General features: G+C 37.4%; 1 protein-coding gene across 1 annotated transcript in view; it reads left to right on the top strand.

The window, feature by feature from the left end:
• TFPI (tissue factor pathway inhibitor) overlaps positions 1–24084 on the top strand; it is a 176413-nt gene that overhangs the window by 8927 nt on the left and 143402 nt on the right. The window lies entirely within an intron of this gene.

Below are 24084 nucleotides of genomic sequence, written 5' to 3'. Positions count from 1 at the left end.
TTTACAACTTGAACTGAGCTCAGAGTGACTAGGAGTTTAGTATTCAAATAAATAGAGGGGTCACTCATCAATAGAATCCGTTATTTAAGATCTAATAAAATTGGAGGAAGAGAAAGTGTCAGGGTACTAAGTACTGATCATACGGGTCAGACTTAAGCAAATGTCTGTCCAGCTCCATGCAGAGAAGTTCTGGCAGCTGCAGGGCTCAGGCTCTGGGAGTCACAAGTACCTTGTTCCTGAAGTTGGTCAGAGCTATCCAACATGGGAAAGAACTAGGAAGTACCTTCATGTCTGCATGCACTGATCTGCTTTTGTGTGGATTCTGTAAGGTAACACTGAATTATTTTGATTACAGAAAAAGTGGTTATAGGAAGACAAGGGCAGCACACTGAACTTGAAAATAGGCATTATGAAGGCATTTATTTTTTCAGTCAGCTTGAGCTGATAATGGAAATGTTCATGTAATATTAATCAGGATATTAGCTTCTGCTGTTAGACTAGAAATGCACATTTGGGGAATGAGTTTATTTTCTTAAATGTAACTGTCATTGATGTAGTACTAAAGGTCTTTTTAAAATAGAAGAAAATAAGCATTAAATCCATTACTTGTAAAAACAAATCTTTTCCCACTGCTTATAGTTTTAAAATTTCTACAGTAGGAAATTTGGCTTTTAAAGATGCGACAGATAGAATGGGATTTGGTGCTTGTTACATTGCTGGTAGTTATTGTTCCAGTACAGCAATTTCAGCAAATACTCATTTTAATCAGCATAGACATATGAAAAAAAAAAAATCTAGAGGAAATGAATAGGGTTGCATAGCATGTCACCCATATTTTAATCCTCATGTCTGCAGGTCCAGATTTTCACTTAAAATTTTATTTGAATGGAATTGCTTTCAATTGCCCTAACATATTCAGCTACTTTTCTGCGGTCATAAGTTTACTGATGTGATGTTTTGTAATGATATGTTATACTTGCCTATAAAAGTTAGGATTAGAAAGGCTGAATAGTTCCCTTCTATTCAAATCAGTTTGGTTTGACAGGTCCATAATTACTGTCTGTTTGCAAACAGTTGTAACTTTACCTTAATGAAGTTAAACTTCCTAACTTTTATGAATGGAACAGGCAGTGCATGTTAAATCTTTGGAAGGCGAAATTAGACAAAATTAGTTTGGTTATGACTGAATTTATTTTCAAGTCTTATTTATCCAGCTGAAATGTTCTTTTTAGCTGATGTTGTAGCACTGTCTCAGGTAGGAAAATAAAGCTAGCCAGTCAGAAATTCTGTTATGAGACTGCTTAGGCCTAACTTAGTCAATCTTCCCAAAGTTTATACTATTTACTAATATAAATTCCATATTTTATATAGTATTTTTCTTATGGACTCTTTTTAGCAAAAATTAGCTTCATATGTATGTATACTCTGCACAATCAATTGGTAGCTACTGTGATTGCCCATGAAAAAGAAATGCTGTCAATATTTGCAAAATGTTTGAATTTAAGTCAATTTAGCCTTAACCACCTGCAATTTCCCAGCTATACTGCCTTCCTCTGAAAGGGAGCTAAGCTATGTGCTTAAAGTCAACTTGCATTTCTTGGAAATGCTTAACACTGTTAATATATCTCAGCATGTAAATGCTTTGCTGTCTTGAGAAAACATTGGCTGCTGGTGTCCCTCTAGAGCTGGATGCTGCTGCATATATTTATCATAGTATTTAACCTGCTGCATACTTATTTGGTAGGCTAAATCTACTTTCCCTGTGAGCACATGCACTCAACCAACAGCGGTGTCAGTGGGAGAACACACTTCACTCCTGTTTTAAGAGGCAGTCAGTCCCCTGTAGAAGACTGCTAACCTAGATCTACCAGCTTGGACTGCTCATCTGCTTCCTCCAGGCAAAAGGACCCAGTTTAAAGTTTACCCAGTTTTAAGTTGTAAACAGCAGGTCTTTGCTCCCGTTTCATCTCGACTGAAATAAAAGAACACTTTTAGGATACTATTAGTGACGCTTGCACATGGAGATATTTCCTTTTGAACTTTAGAAATGACTCTCTTCAGAGCAAGTGTGAGGAAGCACCACCTATTTAAATCTTCCAGTGAATGTCTTGCACAAAAAGCAAACTTAGGTAAGGCTGTGACTGACACAACCTCATGTCAGTCATGTTTAACTGCAATGGGGAGTTCTTCAGAAATCTTAATGTCATAATCTTGCTTTAAAACAAGCACACAGGCCCTGAGTCCAAACATACATTAAATGTTGATATGCTGATAAAAAGGAGCCTGTAGTTATCTTGCTAAAAGCTATTCATAGGCAAATAAGATGTGTTAAAAGCATAACTGTTTTATTACACTCAGATGGCTAGAACAGCTCCTAATAGTGTTTCTGCAGAGATCAAATACAAAACAGAATTATTATACCTGATGTGCCCATAAATTTGCATGACAAAAATTGTCCCCAACAGCAGGTATAATGAAAAAAACATCCAGAAGAATGTAAACTATGTAACTATTTATCACTTCAGTGGACTAAAGCCAGATTTTGATGTGGCTTATTTCCATTTGTTTTATATTGGTGAAGGCAGTGTAAGGGGACTCAGGAGAACAGTATAAATGATGTGTGATACCTTTTTTGGCCTGGGAGGATGAAGTGGAGAAGAAATATTTTACAGCATAGCTTTGTCTATAGGGTAGTTTGGAGAAATACTATTAATTACAAAATTATATTGAATGGCTTTTGAAACTGCTTAAGATTGGACAAGTTTGAAAGAATGTTTGAGTGTCTGGGGGAGATTTTGCATCTTTAACTTACAGTTTTTGTCACAAGTATATCTGTCATTTGTCCCATTGACAAGGGTCAATTATTCAAAACCAGAAGGTTTATAGCCATGAACAAAAAATTAATTATACACTTTATAACTTGCATGCATCGCTATTGACTGAGTTGACTTTCCTGTAGCCTGGTAAAATCAGATGATGAAGTGGGTGGGTTTTCACTATGCGTAGTACTGTGATTCACATGACTAACACGGTGTTCTAGTGAACAATAAATGTGCAGTTCTCTTCCTCAAATACTGTACTAGAGTGTAGTTAGTTGGATTTATTGCTAGGATCAAGCTGTGTGATGGAGGGCTTGTTTGTGCAATATTCTGACTTTTCCATTTAATTGTACTGCCCAGAACCCAGGGTTACAACTTTCACAGAAGACAGAAGAGGCGGGTGGGAAAAAAATCTATAGAAATCCTTCCACAGAACCATGCTGCATTATCTACTCAAATGCTGTTTGTATGGCATTTTATTCATGTTGTATCACTTGGACTAAGGCTGTTTGGACAGAAAACTATGTATTGAAATCAGTTTTGTTTTATTTTGTCCATAGTATCATGGGTATGAAGTTTGAAACATGAAAAAGTAGTAAGGGTCTGTAATGGACGAACAACCTTGCCAGCCAATCTTGTTTCTTATACAAAGAGAGCAAAAATACTATTGTCACTTGGTAATTTCAGTCTGGAGTAGCTGCAAGCAGATGCTAATTTAAATGACACTAATACAATCACAAGACCCAATAAAATTAGATTCTGACATTGTAATTGAAGTAGATAAGGCACTGCGAGCTCTGTGTAGTGTAAGAGAATTATGATATGAGGCACAGGAGGGATCTTTGTCTTACTCTAAAGACCCATAATACAAGAATTTTTTTGCCATGCAACTAGAAACCTGAGTCAGGGGAGACTTGGCCTGTCTGTAAACAAAAATGCTGCAGGAATGTGATAACATTGCAGAATAACAATCATAATGATAGGGATATAGGTGGGTGTGTGTGTATGTGTATCAAGAGCTTTAAGTGGTTAATGTTTGTTTTTTTGCTATTAAAGCCCATATAGAAGTCAGTTTAATCAGTGGAAAAAGCTGCTGAAAAGCATTGCTATCTTTTTTCTAGGCTTCTGTTGCAAGTATAAATTTCAATACAAAGATTTGAAGTTGGTGTTTCAATACCAAGTCTGACATTTCTCCTAAACAAAGACCATCTACTCCTCTGGTCCACTGTAAATCCTACAATGCAAAAGGAAAGAGAAGACACTTAACTGTGAAGCTCAGTATTTATATTTGCATAAATAACACCATTTTGATTACATAAAAAACCAGAATTGTTGCTTATGTTTTGGATAGGTGCCATCCATGCTGCTTGTCAGCACTGACAAAGCAACTTAGGCAGAGCTGGGGCTGGTAAAATGCTTTTAAAGCACTTTAAATCAGAAGGTCAATTTTGCAGCATTTTGAGAGTTCCCATTTAAATAAATTAATAAATAAATATATATGTTTGTCTCTACCCAAATATACTACAAGTTACAAATACAAGAAAATAGTAGGTATTAAATTGTTGCCAACAGACTAAAATGTTTTCTCAATGAAAGACAGTTTGGATTGAAATGAAATCAAGGTCATGCCATATACTGCTAATGTTTACAAACAGTGCCTATTCTGGCCTCTTATTTAAACCTATAGGAAGATTTCTTGTTTCATTATTTAAAAGTGACTTTGCAGAGTTTTGTCAATAGATGTTACATTCAGGTTCTGCAAATATTTATTTATTAATCTATGCAGAGGTACCGAAGTTATGGCAAACATGTATCAGGATGACAAAAATTCATTAGCCTTTATTAAAGCCAAAGCTGAACCTCTGAAGTGATAATTCAAACTGTTGTTTAAAATGCTAGCAAAATTGAGATTATGCCTGAGGAGAATCCCTCTATAGTCTGCTTTTTTGTTCACTGCTAGTAATTCACAGACTCCTGAGACTCCTTGTCTCTGTGTTGATCTTTGTGTGAGATTTGCAACTCTACAGTGTTCTCCAATGTCAAATTGTAAGGTGAAGGGACTGGAAAAGGTAATTTTTATGCAATTCATCAACATCTCCCCCCTGTGTTTCTGGCCTTTTTACACCAAGTTCTTTTAGACTTTTTCTTCCCCATTTTTTACTGCTGTAGGTATGACTTTACCATATTTTATGGTGCTGAACTTCCATGATCCAACATCGGTTCTGAAGTAATAAGAATGCTGCAAAAAGTCTATTTATTAATAAAGATTTCAATCAAAAAAAAAAAAATTGATTTAGTGTGCTCTAAAAAAACCTGGAAAATAATTTTATGTTTCTTTATCTGTGCAAATATTTAAATTATATATTTTTGCTTATGTATTGATGTTGTTTGTTCTATGATTTAAGTAAAGTGGTTGCCTAACTAATGTTTCCCTAGCTGTGGTCATGAGAATCCTCCCTAAAATGAAATAATAGCTCTAATGACAGTAATTTATAAGGCAGTGTTTATTAAAAATGAAAATATTTTTTAAATTATGTCAGTTAAAAACCCCCAAAACATGGGAATTACGTGCTCATCTATCATCACTTTTCCTCTTCTATTCCACAATCCTGCTCTAGTACTGGTGTGATACTCTGCCACTGGCCCTACTTTGAAAGGAGACATTGAAGACCTGCTTGAAAGGTGTTCAATGTCCAAAAAAAAATCCACATCAAACAAAAAAACCCCAAACACTTTCCCTTACCCCCATCCCCAGTACAGGGAGCCACTCTGTGCTCTCAAGAGGCTTGGTTTCCTTGGTGAGACATCCGATGCCTTTGGTTTGCATTGAGGGTTTCTTAATGCAGTTGGGGTTTCTTAAATTGCAGTGGCTGGGGAAGTAACTTGTGCCAGTTTAGAAATGGTTGTTGAATGCGATTTTACAGTTACTGTTCTCACCGTTTTACAAAATCCCACTGGGGTTAATTAGTGCAAGGGATAAAAAAGGGCAAAGAAGACTTAGAAAGCTTCCAGCACTGCATTCAGTATTGATGGCTAAAAGTATTGTGTTCCCCACAAGGGGAATTGATGTAATTTCTCTGAACATTCAGTGTTTGTAATGTCTTTGGGTTGTTTTCTGCAGGAACTGGGCTCTCGCTTGAACAGCCAGTAAGTACCTGATGCAACTGTCAGTGTGGGTTTGTCAGCTTGGCATTGTTAATGTAACAGTTTAAGCAGCAGCCTGCAGAAGCATTCCTCTCCAGTTCTTTGCCTAAGACTCCCTCAGCTGCAGTTCTCTTTCAGGTACTGTGGCATTTAGTAGGGAAAAAGTCCTGTTTCCTCTCTTTTCCAAGACAAATGCAGGCAGAAGGTTAATCCTGCTGCTGGAAGGTACCTTGCATGATTTGAAAACTGGAATACAAGATGATACAAATAGAATATCTAATTATTCTGATATGAAAACTTTGTGTCTGTTATTCCAGCAGATGGGTTCTTATCCTTTATTTTAATATGTGATTGCTGATGCAGGTTAAGGGCTCTGGCATATTAGCAATGGAGGCCATCAATATTATAGAGAATTTTTTAAACAGATAAGTAGATTTTCCCACACTGAGCTTCAAGACTATTGGACCCCTAGGTCTGTGCTCTGGAGGCTCTTGCATCACTTGTGAACTTTGCAGCACACTTCATTAACAAGGTTCATTTCTGAGATTCTTCCTGATGTTCAGCATGTGTTGGAATGTGTCACCAAAGCTTTTTGCTTAGTTTGTGCTAGATCTTATGTTGCCTCCTCAAAGTTTCTGCAGAACTCAAAACCACCACCAGGCATGAGAGTAACAGGTTTTGTTGGTATTGTCACTGAATAACACTGGAATTGGAAAAAGCGTTCCTTTTTTTAACCTGGTTCCCATGGCATGAGCTGTGTCATGACACAGCCTTTTCATCAGCTGGGGGTTTTGGGGCCAGCATTCATTCTTTTATAGTTACTAATTGTCCTGTTTTAAAAGAGGGCCTCCCCCATTTACTTGGAACTAACTAAGGTGGGAGTAACATCCTGTTGTTAACTAGGCATTGTGTGCACCTTTCTTCCATTGGCCCTCTTTCGATCAATAAATGTGTTCTGTTGCTTTTTCTTGCTCATATAATGACTTTCTGGATCTGTTCTCTGTGTGTCTTTGACTAGAGCAGCCAGGATGATTTGTTTGTTTCTGTATTGTTGGAATTGCAAAGATTTCCTGTAACTCAGAGGTAGAGGGGCAAGAATTAAAAAAAAAAAAAAAAAAAAAAAAAAAAAAAAGTCAGTGCCCAAAATTTCATTGATTATTTGTTGGGTTTTGAAAACAGTGATTTTAGTTGATACACTTCTGGTTTTCTCTCAAAGATCACAAAAAGTTTGATAGCCCATTTGGTTTCTGGGTGGGTTGTCTTCCCTTCCATGGCTTTGCTCATACAAAGAAGTTGTCTGGCATAAGTAGAATAAAATATTCATTCTTAACTAACCTTAGAATTTGGGCTACACAATACAATATTCTTGATCATATGTGATTATGAGCTTGCTTTATGATGATGTATTAACAGTGATCTGTGTTAATTTCTTGAACTTTAACATGAGAATTTTAAATTTTTTTTTTCTCTTTGCTCACTTTTCCTTGTAGCACCCTGCCCGTGTAATATCCCACAGGGACAAGTTTAAAAAGTCAAATGAACTCCTCTCTTGCTGCTAAAGTATCACGAGTCATATAATTGCATTCCAGGTGCTGTTTAAAATCTGACAGAGATAAATTCAAGTTGGTGGTACAGTATAATAACAGAACTAGACAGATGTTTAACAAATACAGTGAAAGACGTTTCAGAGAGTGCTCTGAATGGCATCGAGGTTTTGCCGGTTTGCGGTTTCTCTTATTTCACTCCTTACTATCTTTCTATTGTTCATTTAAAAATTTCCGAGTTTACCTAAAATGACACTCGGTCACACAAGGCATGAGGATGAGACTGTCCCCAGAATCTAAAGACAGGCCATTAAATACAGACCGTAGGCGTAACTCACTGCCAGAGCTGCTCTGTGTAATGCTGATCCTGTAGGATCTGTGCACTTTGCTTTCACAGCACCTCGAATGCAGCCCGTGCTGATATGTCCTTTATACCCATCTTCTCTCTTTAATGATTCAGCTGGCACTGGTATTGATGACTGGACCATTAAAGTGAATTATTAGTATAGATTGAGCACAACTAAAGGAAATGTTTTAATAAATTTGCAATTAAGTATTACATGTCAGTTTTGTCACGCTTTCACCAAATAAATGTTTTGCTTTAACATTCTGTTATGGTCTACTGTGAGCTCCAAAATTTTTGCAAACAATCCAGAAGAAATGTCTGCCTCAGATTTTAGGTCTTATTTTATGTAAGGAGTGATACTGAAATGCTTAAAAGTAGGTAGAATATGAACAAAATAGACAAGAGCTTTTCTTTTAAAATTAAAAATTTCTAAAAGTGAAAATGCTTTGTTCCAGCTTTGATGTGAATGATTTGGTTTAAAACTTAGTTATGGTACAAAAATGCTGTGAATAGAGACAGTGTAAATACAGAGAGAATATTTGATTGTGAGCACAGACCTGTGACCATTTGCAAGAGCTGAAAATGGTTTGTTGTCCTCTGCCTCAGATGGGGCTCCGGTGCCACACCTCGGAGTCTGGGTGGGCACCACCAGTGTCCCCCTCCACTGCTTTGCTGGGTAATATTTCCACCAATTATACCAAAGAAAGGACCTGTAAACATAAACAGTATCTTCATATATTGTATGTCTGAATAGTAATTATTTATTGGAAAAATATTCAACTATTTCTGTCCAATAAGATGATATCAGGAGTTCTGAAAGTAGATATTTTGTTGTGGCTTGCTCCAGGCAGCACACTGGCCTTGGGTGCCAATTAAAATTCCCTGGTAGAAGGCAGGGACTGAAACCAGTTCGGTGGTGTGTGGCAGGTCAGCATAGAGTGAAATACTGAGTTAAGAGTGTTATCAGCTCCTTTCTCACTCATTTGCGTTTGAGGGTCTATCACTGAAACATTTTCTCCTCTGAGATGTTTTTCTGCATCTTTCCAAAGAAAAAGGAATTTCTGCTTCCCCTCCCCCCCCCCAAATCTTGCTTTAGAATTAATTGTAAATTTTACTCTTAGGGTACTCCAGCCACTTTAACACTCTCAACCTCAATCTCATTGTGTCACAGCAGCACCAAATTATTTTGTCAGTTTGTATTTTAATGAGAGCTAGGATCTAGTTGAAACTGGAATTAGCTGCTGTAGTTCATGGCATTCAATTTTCCTAGTCCCCGCCTCATCAAAATATGCACCAAGCTGCTTCTTTCAAACTTGCACTTTACTACTTAGAGCATTTATATGAATAGCAATGTAGCTATTTCAGGGATGAACAGAATTTATAACTTCTGTGGAGGAGGGTGCTTTATCGCTCATTTTAAATTCTCTTATGGACATCAGAACCATGAAGTGCTTTTTGTCCTCTACTGTGAAACAAAGTGAAGCTAGTAGCCACCTGATCTGATTGAACAGCTCATTTTTCTTTTTCCCATGCCCTTACTACCACTACTGTATTTCCCCCTCACTATTCCTATTTTGCTTATTCTGTTACTTTGTCTATGTTCTCTGCCCTAGAGCCACACGCTACCCTGCAGAGTTGGTTCAAAAACTGTCAATTCAGCAAAGCAAAAAAGCACAAGGCAAGCTAGATCCAATTGTTAATTACAGGAGTTGTCAAGATTCGTGTACTCCTGCAGATGATGAAAGAGAAAATTATACTTAAAATCCAGTTGGAAGCTAGAATGTTCCAAGAAAATGTTCTGTATTTAAGAAACAAGAATCTAGAAATAGATATCAAAACAAGTTGGGAGACCCCATGTTCCACATTTTTCTTTGTCTCTTTTATTCTCTCAGCCCTAAAAGCCCAGCTGATGGTTATCTATACACACAGGATTTCTTTCTGAATCACTGGACATGCACAAACAGTGGGGTTTTTCAAATATCCAAAATGCTTTTTTTTTTTACTCTGAAGTTTATTTCATGAACATTGATGATATTGCATTGTTAAACAGATATTTAAGAGTATATTTATAGAAAAAGGTAAATGTGTTATAATATTGAATGCTTATTACATTTAATACTAAATTCTAAATTTTATGAACCATCTTAGGTATGATTTTTACAATGAAATTATCAGGACAATATAAAATTATTTATTTTATAAATCAATCAATCAATTTTTAAAATTTTTTTGCATGTAATCATTGGAAAATTTTGTTTGTGTTGGTGGTTTTGCTTTAGTATTTGGTAAATTTAAAGGTGTTACACAGGCTCAAAAGGTTTTTTTCTATTTCAAAGTATTAAAATATGAGGAATCTTCTCACTGAATGGTTACTGGTAAATCACAGCAGCCTTTACATAGAAATCTGCTTTCTCCTGAGGCATTTTTCTAATCTTTGATAATGTCTTTCCTGTGGGATAATATGTTGCTACTTCAGTAGTTCCACAGAAGTATAAGCCATGGCAAATAGAGCTCTGTGATTATTTTATGTGCTTGTGGGTTAGCTTATAACAGAGCAATCCGTTCTGAGGAAAGGACAGTGTGTAACTATAAACTGAAACCGAATTAATCCACAGGTCTTTTCTGCTGTGTTTTATTTTCTGAATAAATACCAAAACAAGTGAAAACCAGATTGTTTTTGTCATAACTGTGAAACAGATTTGCTGTGATCAAAACTGCTTTAGTCTGATTTTTTCTTTTCCATTTTGTGTTGGATGAGGCAGAGAAGAAACAGCTGTGGCCTGTTTGGGATAGGGGTCCCAGCCACGTGCAAACTGTGTGCATACAGCCATGGAGAGCCAGCACTGTGTCTGTGCATTGCAAACAGAAATGTGTGTGGAAGCTGGGGAGAAAGGAATCACTGGGATTCTGAATACATCCTGATGCCCAGTAATGTTGCTATTACAGGGCTTTGCTCTGCTGTGTGGAGCCAAGGTCAGTCAGCCTGCCAGCCAAGACAGAGTCCCAGAGTGCTCTGTCAGTCTTGCCCTTTGAGCTGGGAAGATGGCAACCTGTGATACACTGTACAGAGCAGCTGCAATAGACTACTTTAAAACAGCTGTCATAGCATTCTTATTTTTAAAAAATAATTTTAACTGTGTATAAGACTCTTGCATGATTACAATGGAAGCGTCTTTTTTGTGTGCTGTACACTTTGCCATTTTAAAAAAACTTTCCTATTAAGTATCTGTGAAGAGCATTCATTAAAAAATATGAAGCTTATAATTAAACAGAATGTCTAAACCTTTTTTTCTCTGCGTCTCTGTGACTGTGTATAAAGGCCCAGTGCTACCTTTCAAAAGTTACAGCACCTCTTAGTAAAGGATAAACTGATTTGCTGTGCTGGTTCTGGCTGAAATAGAGTTTATTTTCTTCACAGTACCTTGTGTGGGGCTGTGGTTTGCAGTTATGCTGGAAACAGTTTGATAATGCAGCGATGTTTTGGTTATTGCTGAGCAGGAATTACACAGTCAAGGTCTTTTCTGCTCCTCACCCCACCCTATGAAGAAGCCTGGAAGTTGTCATAGGTTAGCAAGCATAGTCCCAGAAGGGATGTCCTTGCTAAGGGGTGCTTACAGTTTCCTCTGGGAACTGATAGAACCTATCAGCTGGCCAGTTTGAATATGGACAATTCCCTAAGCCACTTAAAGTTGTGACCACCTCTGTGATCCACATTTAAGAATAGGCAAACTCCCCCTCCAAGCTCTCTCTCGTTTCCGGCGCTGGGACAGGTGGCTGCGGGCCCCGTGCGGGGGCCAGCGGGCCCGGCCAGGCCCTGCTTGGGCCAGGCCGGGCCGGCCCACGGCCATCCTGGAGCTGATGGACCTGTTCCAGCCGTGGAACCCCCCCCCCACTGCCTTGCCGTGGGCAGCCGGAGCGGCTCGGCTCTCCCCCCTCTCCACTGCGATAAGAAAGATTCAACATTCCAGCTGCAAAGCTGCAAGGCCGAGGTGAGATTAACCCTTTTCATTGCTGTGAAGAGCTGAAAACCTGAGGGAAGAGAGAGAGGAGATGCTTAAAGCTGAAATTCTGTTGTGAAGCTATGATATATCAGAGTATCCCGTTGTAATTCCATGATTGTTGTATCATCCCCATGTAATTCCAAGATATGGGGGGTGGAGTGTTCAACTCGTAAGCAAAAGCACCTGCGCTGAGATAGGCAGATGCTGACGCAGCTGTAATTTCATGAGAAGTTTGGACAGGGAGAGATGGACCAGATGAGGACTTTTGCTCCAAACGGGAAAGGAGAAAACCTCAGTCCCTAGAGATGAACCTGATGAGGACTTCTGCTCCAAATGGGAAAGGAGAAAACCTCAGTTCCTAGAGATGCTCCCAGAGATAGTCCTAACAATGAAGATGAGGAAGACCCTTTGCTCCCAGGGAAGGAGAAGGGCCTCTGTTTTTGTTTCTGAACGGCTCAACCTTAAAATTGTACTCCAAAAAACTTCAAGAGTGGACCCTCAAACGCGGGAAAACCAATTGCTATCTGTGTGTGACCTTGAACAAGCTGCAAGTCGGGGGAAAGGACTCACACGCAGGCAGAGAGACTCCTCTTCCTAAATGGACTGAACAATATTTGGAAGTGGGCGGCTGTCTCGTTGTGATAATGTTTTCATAGCATGAGCAAGAAGAGACTTCTCTTTCTAAATGGACTGAACAAGGTTATTATGGCAGTGGTAAACAGACTGAACATCTTAAGGGCTGTCTTTTCACATTGTCAGTGGGAGAAGGGAGGAAGGTGGGGGGAGGAGGAGAGTTCTGAAGGTGGTATAATTATTTTTTTTTTTCCCTTCTTTTAGGTCTGTTAATAAACCTCTTTATATTCTTTCAAGTTTGGTGCCTGCTTTGCATTTCTCCTAATTCTTATCTCACAGAAGATAAACAGTAATGAGTATTTAGACCAAACCACTACACTAAATTGGTGTTTCCGCCCGGTTACAAACCCAACCCGTGACAAAGTGCACAAGGAGCTGGGATGGCACACAACAGGGACAGCTGACCCCAACTGTCCCAAGGGATATCCCAGACCATATGGCTTCATGCTCAGTGTATAAACTATGGGGAAGGTTTGTGGGGAGCATGGGCTGCTGCCTGGGGACTGGGTGGATATTGGTCAGCCAGTGCTGAACAATTTTTCTTTGCATCACTTGCCTTTCTTAGATTTTATTTCTGGTTCTGTACTTTTTCTTTTTCATTACAATTTATTGTTTGGTTTTGTTTAAGTTTTTTTGGAGGGTGGGTTTTTTGAATTATTGTTTCTATTATTAAACTGTTCTTATCTCAACCCATGAGTTTTCTTCCTTTTACCCTTCTAATCCTCTCCCCCACCCTGCCAGGGCAGTGAGTGAGCAGCTATGTGGGGCCTAGTTGCTGGCTGGGGATAAACCACGACACTTGGAATTACCAATTCTACCTTAGATTTGTCATACTTGATTCTTTGACTGTAGGCAAATTGTATTTTCAAACCAGCCTCTAACTGAGGTAATTAGAATAATTAGAGTTCACTGAACTACAACTGCAATTTTATGTGAGGATACAGTTGTAAAAATTTCCCTAGAATAATTTTAATAATGACAATTTGATACCTATATAAAACTTCCTTTCTTATCAAGAAAGAAGTAAAATAGAGTGAGGTGAAGAAGGTATTTTCACCAAATAAATCAATATAAATGAAGAATTAAATCAATGACAGTTAAGCTATTAAGCGTTAATTTGTTACCTGTGCTTGTATTTAAGTCTGTGAAAATGTGTTTGTGACTGTACATTTGCAATTACAGACTAAAATGGAATTGCCTTTATAAAAAGAAAAATTCACTGTTTCTTGAAATTCTGCCTGCTGTAAAAAATTTCCTAATTTTGTCCGTGGCAGCTGAGAAATGAACATCTCCTTCAGAAAGGAACAATGTTCAGCAAATGACCTTCATCATTAGTCATCCATATCTGTTTGGCACTGCCTATTGCCAAAAGAGAAATAATTTCCTGAGTGAAAAGATGGGTAAAATGAGATTAACATTTGCCCCTTCACAAGTCACTTGATGTGAGCTGCCTCCTCCACAAACTGAAAAGTGTCTGGGAACCCAGGGAACCTTTGATTCCAGGAAACGTGGAACTGCTGTGTTGTAACGTTCCTATCTGGAATTCAGTCCTGGTTTCCAAATGAACATCAACAACAATAAAGTCTTCTGAAGATCATTATGACAAGCCCTGCAAAATGCTTTTTAAAAAGGGAATATGTGCTGCTAAGAGTTATCTGGTTTCAGTGCAAACTGTCACTTCCAGATTTTCTTTCCCTTGATTTTGTAAGGCATAGCAGATCTATCACCTTCGGAATCAGGGGAGGAGAGATACTACTGAAGCCTTATAAGTCTTTACCAGTGGCAGCAAAACCTTAAAAATTTAGAACAATGCTCTAATGCTTTCTGGGGGGAAATTAAAAGGCTTTTTCTTATTCTTCAGGGTAAAATAGAAAAAAATGGCTGTATGATACACAGAAATAACATGGGATGCTTTATGACAAGTCAGCACAAGGAGTTGGGTTTCTTTGCTGCCTTCTAGGCATTTCTAGAAGGCATAGAAGTATCAGAGGAATAAGTTATTTTTATAGTTGTTTACCTGTGGGAGACGGTAAAAGGTCACGAGGTAAAAGACTGTTGGAAAGTAATTAATAGATTTAGAAATTATTTTGCATACTCATCAAAAATTAGAGAAATCTATTTCCTCTACATTTCATAATATGTAGTAAAAACCCCAAACAAAATATCCTGATATTTAGAGGAGAAGTTTGTGGTCTTTTTTTTTTTATGAGTAAAGTTGTTTTCTTTTCTTTGGGGACCGTGGCCTGAACTGTGGCTTTCAATGTTAGGTTACAGTAGTTCTCTTTCCTTAAAATACCTATGCCATTCATATAGGTTTTTTAGTGTCTTCTGTTATAATAGATTTGATCCAAAACTCACTGGAATTATGGAACTACTTTTCATTGACTTAATTTGTTTAACTACGGAGTCAGAATTACTTAGGCTAGAAGTCAAAGTAATGAATGGGACTAAATCTTTTTCAATCCTTTTGAATGTTACTGTGGAGTAAGAATTTTAAATGGCTTGTTGTCTCTACAGTAAAGTTCATGTTTTATGCCTTTATCTAGCTGGAATTGTGATTTTTGTCCAATAAATCATTTTTAATAAAAATATTTTTAGCTTGAACCAACTTGGAATGCAAATAAAAATGTCCATGTCTCTGTTTTAAAATTAGGGGGAATGGCCTTTACTTGATTAAATGACTTGATAAGCACATAGAAGGGAGCATGTGTGGATCTCTGTATGACCTTCAGATTTCCAGTGTCAGAGGTCCAGTATGTATGTAGATTCTGCCCAGCCCCAAAATCGTCCATTCATTCACCTTCATGTAGATGGTAGAAGACGTGAGGCAAAAGGAAGTATAACAACCTTTTATTTTTTTAAAACTGGGGCCCCAAAATGCCATTGAGTAGCACAAATCTCAGCTGCAACCATCCTGAACTGCCAGCCCTGCTGGGCCCCATCAAAGCTGTGATGCATCTGGTGCCAGCCTCTCCACTCCAGCCCAGCTGAGTACACACTGGAAGGTGAAAAAGCCCAAAGTTTGCCCAGGTAAAAAATACGTAGAACTGCTTCCTATTTTATGCCTTTAGAGTAAAGATGAAATGGGGCAGAAAAGACACATACTCTACCACAACCTGAAAGCAAAACAGTGAGATGTGATCCAGAGGAAACTGACATAAGAAACATGGTTTCATTTGTTCCAATTTCTGGTCCAAGTCTTATTTAGTTTCCCCTTATTTGCAGCACTATCAAAGCTTCAATGTAGGAAATAGAATGGAAATATAATGCTGAATTTACATCTGCTGTCTGTGCACTGTTAATTGTGGTTAGAAATAGCTGCAGCCATGCAAGGTGTGAGTGGTTGCTCTGCCCACACAGCCCAATGTGGCTAGGACGGATGACAGAGCCTGACAGGACAGTTCAACTGCTGGAACCTTGGTTTCATTTACACCACATAATTAACTTTGTTTAATGCAGGTACTGATTTGCGTGTGTTATGCAGGTTCTGTGTAAAGTCAGGGCCTCTCTATTGCCTGAAGTAGGCTCCCAGTGCACATAGCTGCACTTTGCACTGAAAGGGAAGCCAGCAGCAGGAGGGATGATCCATCAGGACAAGCCTGGGAAGCCTCGCTGTTGCTCTTGGCACAGAAAGGTGAGTCCAGCCTCACTGACTTTGGTGAAGCATTTCTAGCCTGATGGGAGTCTTGATCAGCAGCACACTGGGGCTGCTGTACTGTTCTCCAGAGTGCAGGGGACATGAGTGAACATTTTAGTGATGAAAACATCAACCCTTTCTTTTCCTTACCTACTTTTGATAGAACAAGGTGTCTGTGCTTCATTTCCCAGTTACAAGGCAGAGGTTCAACACCCAATTCGTCCTTTCCTTTATTTAGCATACCTTTTTCTTTCATGACTTGGACTGCCCTTTGGGATATACAGATGCTGGAAGAAAAATCAATGATACAGATCACCAGTGTTCTACTTAAAACTTATATTTGTCTTTGTAAGATCTGCTGACTTCTGCTTTTGTGATGCTTTCAGAATCTTCCTTTTCTCTCTGCAGCTGTACCAAATCAATGGTGAAATGGGCAGGGTACCAGGTTTAATAGTCCTATTGACTTTGTTCTTTCACAAGACGTCTTTACTCTGAATGCAAACTCTTGTTCCTACAATATAATTTGGATCATGAAATCCTTTTAATTTTTTTTCTTGTTCTTGAGCCAGCAGTCCTTTTCTTGGGTACTCTCTTTGAAGGTTTTCCTGAATGGAAAGTCACAGACTCCCAGTGGGAGGCTCATTTTAAAGGTAATGCAAAGCAAGTGGGATGCTGGCTTTACCAGTAAGTAACTTCAGAAAAATACATTTCTTAGGTTTGCCATTGAGCTAGAAAGAAATAGTATTACCTTTACAGGTGAACTCAGCTCTCCAGCACTGAGAAATTTCATCTTTCTAGGTGAGAAAGTTATTCTGAAGGATTTGTAGTCATATTTTTTCTTATTCTGTTAACATGTATTTTCTATTTTCTTACTTCATTAATTTCTTCCAATTTATTCCCTCCTTAGGCACTTTTTATAATCTTCTCCTAATATATATTTATATGCTGCAGGCCTTTATGGATGGCTGTCTAGTCGCAGTTTTGCTGTCATATAAATGAACAATCATTTTTCAGTCAAGACCTTAATTAGCCTCTGCATAATTCTCCTTGTTTTATTATCCAAGTCCACTTTGCCTCTGTCCTTCTTTCAGTGGTGTGCAAAGATTACAAAGCTGGAGTGCTGCAACACAAAGCACTGTTAAGAGTTGTAGGCTCACACAAGCTGCAGATACTTTCCTTCGTGGATACTGACTGGTTCTGATCAGTGTCCTGAGTGTTGCTCAACTGGCAAAGAGACATTCAACTTTGCAAATAAGTTTGAGATTCCTTACTGATCCTCTCTATGGTACATGAATGCATGTAGAAATATTTTATAAAAATATAAAATTATATACCATTAAGATAAGGTAAATCCTGGAGACGTGAAAATGGTGACCTGCTCACTCATAAAATAATTATAAAAAGATGTTTCCAGCCATTGATGTAATCTCTAACTTTTCACTTCTAGGTAAAAGTTTTTGCTTGTAAATATACTCAATAGATGCTATTCTGCTTTTAGAAAAGACAGCTATCGTGCTCATGCATGGCATAGGACCAGCTGAAACATAAACACTATTCTCTGACATTACTTCTGAGTTAGGAATTATGTTTAATTGAACTAGAATTCACTCAACACAAAACTGCAAAATGAGAGATTTACAGATTTCATCTGGCTCAAATGTTAGAAACTATTGGATAGCTCAATACTGTCATGTGGGGTGAAAATATTTCTTAACAGAAGTAAAAACTCATCAGAATAACAATATAAAACCTGATTTATCAGTTTGACATCTGCCCCACGTTTTGCTTTATGAAGCACTTAATTAGATCTGCTATTGCTGTAAATCTTCCTTGTAACAATATGTGTAATTCATTCCCAAATTTATTAATGCCTCCCGTTCAGCTGCCTCTCTGTATCAGTCATAGTGGAGAAATCCATGACTTTGTCTAAAGTAATTATTTAGTTTAAAATCAATTTCACTGAACAAGTTGGGAATATAATTGAAAAGAGAAATACTTATAAATGATCTGTCAGGAGAGGACTTGGAGCAGTGCTGTGCAAATCCCTGAAATGAAAAAACAGCCTCCATAGCCCGAGCCAGTTCTGCCCTCAGTCTCCTGACTCTGGTCTGACACAATAATTGATTGGCATTGATTGCATTTCACATTGGGAAAGGAAATTTGATTGAAGGAATAGTAAAACCTGTCCAAATGGACAGTTAGGCTTGTGGTAGATGATAATCCTAAATGAAGGGCTCTAAAGATGCATTTTCATAAGCAACTTGTGATCTCTTGATATAAAAAAGGATATAAACACCAGCAATGTTGACGTGTTGAATCACTTTATTTCTGACATTAATAAGTGAGAAAAATCCAGTAAAATTCATTTTCTTGACCTTTCTTATTGCTCCTAAAATTTCTTCTTGACACATTTTGCAATTAAGACTGTGTTCAACATTTCTTTATTGAGGTTATTTCAAGGTCTCTATACCTATGAACCGTAAATGATTAGTGCATTAATTTTGATTTTAAACATTGTGAGACAATTTTGTTTGGACCATGTGTGAGTTCCCTCCTCTTTTTGGTGTATTTTGTGCCTAATTACATTGCAATGATACTGTCAGAAGTAAACTAAGCATCCTATAGATCTTTTGAGCAAAAGACAGAAGGAATTTATATATATTTTTAAGCCCTTTATACACTTTTAGTTTAATTGCTTCCTGAAGAGCTTACTTGGTGTTTGAAATGTAGAAATCAGTAGCAAAAAAATTGGCCAGAGTGTGGGGATCCACCTGTGGATTTCACATAGGAGAAAAGCAGTATCTTTGGGTCTAACAAATCCCTACTCCATGGTTCGAGAAATATAGAAAGCTTAAATATGTAGAGGGTGTGGTAAGAGTGCTTTCACTAGATTTTACACAGAAAATCTGAATAAAACTGAGTATTGATTAGCTTCAAGCTAGGAAGAAGGCTTCACATGCCCTGCAAATAACATCTATTTTAATATTTTACTGATGAGAAGCAATAGGTTGCTATACCCACCAACCTTCAGAAAAATGTAATCGCATAAATAACAGCAGCTTAGCTGAAATACCACCTTTATTTGGATGTTTAGAACTGGCAGTATTGTGAGATTTATGCTACGAAAGCTAAAGAGCCATTTATTTTTCAGTAAATTCTATAAGGACCAAAGCTTTGTTTAAAAAGCTTTGGTGATTACCTTTGTCTCATCCTCAGTTTGCCTCTCTGTTACCTCCCCAACCCCATTCCTAAAAGACTAACTTGATGACATTCTCAGGAAATAAAGGGGAAAAAAGCAGATTTTTCTGTTAAAAATGAGAAAATTAGAAGAATTAGATGGAAATCTTACCATTTGGCTGCAGCAGAAATTCAATAGCAGTGGCATTTTCCAAAAGAAAGCATATATTCAAAGAACTTCTCAGGGTTCAGAGGAGGTGATAGCAATGTGCTGGGGGAAAAAAAAATTACTATCTTGTAAAGCTTGATTTTTTTTTTAAATGAATTTAATTTAAAACAATTCTTTGTTATGGTTGCTCAATTTTCTGTTAGGAAAAGCTGGCATGGAATACTTGCAGACTTTTTTGCTTCAGTAGATCTTCTTACCAAAGTGCTAGATTGTCGTATTACCTTCCTGGAAATGCACCTGCTTGGATTCTAGAAAATATTATCTTGTCATTTGTATATTATATATTCATATAAAAATTTAAAAAATTAGAGCTTATTTTAGGATTTAACTGCCAACATAGTATAATGATATAATAAGAGGGTAAAGGTCAAGTTTTTGAAATAACTTGAACATGTATTGCTCAAATTAAACAAGAACTTCTTGTTCAGCAAGATGAAGCAGAACAAGCAAACCCAGCTTGATGTGTGCTTGGGGTCTCTGCTGGTCACTGGCTACTGAGTTCAGACACAGTGCACTTCTGCATGGAATTTTTTTTCCTACTGAAAACTAAATTCCTCCCAAAAGAGCTGATGTGGTAAATGCTGTCCACATGCTCAAACATGATTTGATGCTAAAGGGAGAAAAGCCCAGCAAACAGGCTGTGATGAACCTTGTAAGAGCACGAGGTGTTCTAATACAGTGGGGCTTTTACAGATCAAGTGTAACATGGTAATAACAATTCAGATTCATAGTCAGACTGGTTACCCATGAAACCTCTCATGTCCCCAGTAAGCAAAAGAAATGAGATGAATCCTCCTAATAAAGAGCAGATAGTCAACATACAGGGTTTCCAAGAGTGAGTAAGGACTTGAAGTCTTTTGTAGTGGATGAGAAACAAGTTTAACAGTTATTTATCAAGAATCAGATTTTTTTCACATTTCTTAGGTTGCATATTGAAAACTAAACATGCCCCAGTTTGTTACTGGTTAATGAAAATCTTACACTGGTAATTCCTTGCAACTTTCTCTCAAACGGCATAATATCCACACAAGCCTGTTATGTTAATTAATTTTTTTGTCATGTAATGAATCTCTTAAAATTAGTCATCTAGATCCTTAAAGTACCTTTTCAGATCTCTGAGTCAAAGTACACCAATGTTTTGATTACTAAAAAAAAAAAAAAAAAAAAAAAACCCCAAACCAAAAAATCCTGAACATAATCATTATGCTTTATTCTACTAAAATTCTCTTGGCAAATTTGAGATGTCAAAGGCAGATATTGCCAAAAATCCTCCTGAAAATTCTTTGCAAACTGATGCACTTAGAACTGCAAATGTTTATTTATAAAGGAGTGGAGGTTTTGACTATTGTTCTGAATCAGACATTGCCCACTTACTGAAAATTCCAACTCTATTCATGGACGTGTAATATAAGCAGGAAGAGAAGAATTCCAGCCGCCTTCCTTCTCTGAGATAATTTTCCTCAAATTCATCATAAGAAAAACTAATATTATGTATTCTGTAGAAGAGAGAAATTTCTGTTGCCTCTAGGGAGCCGTAAATTATGTACATGTCATAATTAGCAACATTAGGATGTTGCATTATTTATAAGGATAAAAACACTTCCAGCAACTTGACATCCAGGTGTTATATGTGGTGCTATGTATAAGTAGAGTTATGTAATTGTTAAACCCCCAAGGGAAGGCATGACTCACACAGTCTGAGTCAATCTGGAGGTGTTAATTTCTACAAATATTTGCCAATTAAAGGAAAATCTTAAATCAGAAGATAATTCACAATTAAAATAACATTTCTATATGAAAGATGGCAAAAACCTAGTTAACAACCCACTGCAAAGATGTCTTGAAAAACACACCATAACCACGCGTCCTTTCAAAATCAGCCTTGCATTAGATAGTGTTTGTAGACTGCAGAGTTGGATACTAATTCAGGAGGATGTTTTTCATTTTTGTGGATTAATGAGATTTCTAGCAGACTTGGTTAGCTTAAATATTTTACTAATTTGAAGTTGATCTGAGAGCTGAGTTTTTAATCAAAGCTCAGCTGGAGTGGGGAATGGGATACCAGGAAAACCTTGTGTGTGTGTGTGTGTGTGTGTGTGTATATATACACACCCTACACATATATAAGTGATTAAAGTTGAGGTAGGAATTCAAATAAAACCTGTTGACATTCACACAATAATAGCATACTTTCTTATTAATTTTGTTTAATATAACTGTGTTACCGTTCAGTATTGGAAAGTAGAGTTCAGTTTTGAAGATGCATTTTCAAATAGGTGTTACATGTGGTGTAAGCAAATGCTTGTAAAACAAAATGGGAGAATGGTATTTTGCCACAGCTAGTACAGGCTGCTCTAAGCCAAGAAATAATTGTTAATTAAAACTTACTACTTTGGAGTAAAGAGAAAAGAATATAATCTTTCCAGTCAGACTCTTGTGATACCTACAAACATAAAGCTATTTTATAATCTGAGTCTTTGTGTTACTAAGACTCTCTCTGCAGCAGTTTAGTTATGAGTTGCAAAGTTTAATTTCTGCTTGGAGGAGGTTCACCCTTTCCTTGTTGCTCAGCAAAATGAGCAAGCAAATTCCTTCACTTAGTTTTAAGTTTAGCCAGGGAGACAGATCAAAGCAGTATTAGAACAAGATTTCCAGGTGTTGTGTAGCATCACCATCACATTACTACTAAACAGGAAAACAGGAGGCAAAGGGAAGGAGAGAGGTTGGGCACAAATGCATTTATTCATGGAACTAATCTCACTTGTTTATCCATAGTACTGTAGACTACAAATTATTTATTCTAGGGCATGTGGTAGGCAATTTTAAAATCAATAAAAGAATACAAAGACTTCTGCAGCTGAAGCTACCACCATACCTTGGGTTACTGCTGTAGGCAAGCAATATTCTGTCTAAAGAGCCTAAGTTATAACATTTCACACTGCTAGCATAGTCTTAATATCTTTTTTGTTGTTCCTGAGCTATTTAAGATTCTGTGTTAGGGAGTTCCTCTGTGTTCTATTATTTCAAGACCATTTGCATACAGGATTCATCAGTGCAGTGATAGTTGTGGTTGGCACTGGGAGGTATTACACTGGGAACACACATTCTCAGATGAACCTCATTTTAGCCAAAATGTTTGCATGTAATAACCTACCTGAGCTTTACAGCAGCCTCTTGAACTTTTGAGCAGTCAAACCTGAGAACTGAGTTTAATTCTTAGTGGTTGCATTATCCTGGAGCTTCATTCTCTTTATTCATTCTGCAAGGCTGAATTCTCACAATGTTTTGTGAGCACTCTTTATGGAACAAAATTAGATGGCATCACTTTTACAGCTGTAAAATCAACAGTTCAGTTGACCCTCTCAAATGAAATCAGAATCTGTTTTGACATTTTTTCCTTCCAAATGTTAACCTTTTAGCTGAAGTATCTCATCTCTTTATTACCATAGGAGTAAGAGAGTTCAGCTTGTTTTGTTTTCCAAAATGCAGAAATAAATAGATTGGAGGGGAGCATCAATAGATATGTATCTGCAGGTATGTGAACTCCTGACAGTTAAACTGAGAGAAGAAACCACTTTGAAACAGGCATTTTTAAGGGTGGCGGAACCAAATAAAGTTTGTTAATTGTGACTGTTAGGCTGCATTTCTAGTGACTCCTGTCACCTGCCAAAGCAATGCTCTGTGCTTTCCAACACTGCTGTTTGTGGTGGATGAGATTTTATTTAGGGCCACCAGTTTCTTGCTCTCTGTGTTTGGATAATTGGTACATGCCATTTCTGAGCTCAGAAATCAGAATACACCATGCTTTCAATTTTATGTAGTAGAGCGAGGTGGAAATAATAGAGCACCTGTAATGTTTCTTTGGATCTTGAGCCACTGACCTAGATTATGTGACTGAAGTAGACAAAAATGTCCATTTTCTTGCCAGAGAGCCCACAGTACATGAAATATCAGGTCAGCTGGTTCACTGAAATGAAGGTCTTGAAGAAAGAAAAAAGGGGAGAAGCCTGGCTATAAAACTCAAATTAACAAAGGTTTTAGTATTTAAAAAAAACAAAAAAAAAAGAAAGTGTAAGTTGAGCAATTTAAGTTTTTCCTTTCAAAAATATCTATTGATGATCATTAGCATTGTTCAGAAGATCCTATTTACACCACCTATATGCTTAAAATATAGAAACACCTTCACATTATTTATATATTTTCAGGTTATGATCTTGACACATGATTTCTTGCAATGTGTTTATTATACTGAATTATTTGACTTTTATATCTCTTTGGTCATTCTGTATGTCCCACTTCTCTAAAGTATATTTTTTCCACTTTTGTAGAATCTGCAAAAGTTTTTCACAGACTCCATTAAAATACAGCTGAACTTTGCAGGCAGCTGAGGCTTAAAGGCACCAATAAGGTTGTTGAAAAAATCTTGCCTGGTTGCCAGATTTTACATCTGAATTCATTACTGTTGTGATGTGACTTGTTTAGAAACAATCTGCTCAGGTCATAAACTGCCTATAAACACCAGTGATGCCTGGAAAGCCCTTGGTGTAACAAAAT

This window comes from Corvus moneduloides, chromosome 7, assembly GCF_009650955.1.
Source record: "Corvus moneduloides isolate bCorMon1 chromosome 7, bCorMon1.pri, whole genome shotgun sequence".
Classification (NCBI taxonomy): Eukaryota; Metazoa; Chordata; class Aves; order Passeriformes; family Corvidae; genus Corvus; species Corvus moneduloides.
The sequence above is the reverse complement of the archived record's forward strand: the minus strand, read 5'-3'. Positions and strand labels throughout refer to the sequence as shown.